The sequence below is a fragment of the Antechinus flavipes genome, chromosome 1 (genome assembly GCF_016432865.1).
Source record: "Antechinus flavipes isolate AdamAnt ecotype Samford, QLD, Australia chromosome 1, AdamAnt_v2, whole genome shotgun sequence".
NCBI classification, from domain to species: domain Eukaryota; kingdom Metazoa; phylum Chordata; class Mammalia; order Dasyuromorphia; family Dasyuridae; genus Antechinus; species Antechinus flavipes.
In genome coordinates this window covers 382,747,225-382,748,979 of record NC_067398.1, presented here as the reverse complement: position 1 = coordinate 382,748,979, position 1,755 = coordinate 382,747,225, and the positions used below count along the sequence as shown (strand labels likewise).

At 33.5% G+C, this 1,755-nt stretch overlaps 1 pseudogene; it reads left to right on the top strand.

The window, feature by feature from the left end:
- Positions 1-211: 211 nt before the first annotated feature.
- On the top strand, positions 212-625 carry LOC127561245 (ubiquitin-conjugating enzyme E2 B-like; annotated as a pseudogene).
- The last annotated feature ends 1,130 nt before the right edge of the window (positions 626-1,755 follow it).

Below are 1,755 nucleotides of genomic sequence, written 5' to 3'. Positions count from 1 at the left end.
TCTTGGTTTGTATGTTGCTGAGTCTAACTTGCAGTCTTGTAAATATAACTTTGCTGGTAGTGAAAATAAGCACAACTGCTCAGTAATTTTAAACTTTAGGATTGGAATATAAGGAAACCTCATGATTCTTTTCTCTCCCACAGACCCCAGGGGGAAATAGGGAGTGGGATGGCGGCGGTGAGAGGGGGGATCATGGCCTCCAGACAAAAGGAGATTTATTCAGGATTTCAGGGGATTGCCAAAAGACCTACTTGTGGGTGTCAGCAGCACACCATCTGAAAACATCATGAAGTGGAATGCAGTTATACTTGGGCCAGAAGGCAACTCCTTTAATGATGGTACCTCTAAACTCATAATAGAATTCTCAGAAGAGAATCCAAATAAAGCTCCCACGGGTAGGTTCTCATCAAAGATGTTTCATCCAAATGTCTGTGCTGATGATGGCATATGTTTAGATATTCTCCGAATCGTGTCCTCTATTTTAACATCAGTTTAGACTCTTCTGGATGAACTTAATCCCAACAGTCCTGCCAATAGCCAGGTGGTGCATTTTTATTAGGAAAACAAACAAGAATATGAGAAAAGAGTTTCAGCTATTGTTGACCAAAGCTGGAAGGATTCATAATAGACAACTGCTCTATTCATCTTCCTCATCACTGTATATAATTTACCTCTCAGTAGAAAGGCTACCAGAAATTTTAAGTATCACAGTTTTTAAGTACTTAGTGACTTTAAGGACTTAACTAAGACACTTAATGTGTCTGGAAAAAAAAGAAAAGGAAAGGAAAAAAAGCCTTCAGTTTAGAACCTTTAAAAACTTATATATCTTGATTAACATAGTTTTTATTGCATGAGATGAACTGTTATTCCTTTATAAATTTATAATATATGCTGTTTGTATTTTTCCCAAGTGTATAATATTGGTGTGAAGTTTTCATGATAGACTAGACTATACACATTTTGTAATTTGTACTTTTTTTCAAATATTGAATGCCTTATTTTTGAATTCTTTAGATTTTTTAAATTGGAGAACAGCATTTAAAATTTTTTTAAATATATAAATATTACATGCAAAATATTAAATACATAATCTCAGTGTAAGAGACTTTATCACTTATTTCCTTCTCTGATTAAGAAGGATTGATACATAAGTATCTCTTTCCAGTCACTGGTATTTGTTTTATCACCCCAAATTTAGGGGAATAATAATATCTTCTCAATAGTTTGCCAGGAAATGTAAGTCAAATGCATGCTTCTTCAACAACTCATAGTAATTTCATGCCCCAGTTCTGAATATGCATCTTAATTACTCTTAATAATCACAGTACAGAGCTATTTGAGTTCATTATGATGCTTAATTATTGAAGGATCACTTGCCTTTTTTGTTATTTCACTAAATGTTCTGGATTTTGAAAGTTGGCATGAATTTTTTTTAATTATTAATTTACTTCCTAGTAGAATGACAAATCAAGAACCAAATTTTTTGTTTGATTCAGGCAAAGTTTGTGAAAGAAATTATTATTTAGTCATTAAATGCCAACCTTTAATATAGACCTATATTTCTTTTTCCCCCAACGAGGTCTTCTAAATTGCTGTCATGGGGAAGAAAAATATCCTCCAATTTGTACAAAAGCTAATTACACATGAAGTTTACAGGGTTATTACAATGCTTCAGAAAGCTAATGCTAAGATGTGTAAGAATAAATGGGAAACAACTTTCCCCAAAAAAAAGATGGGGGTGGGGGGAGATTGGGT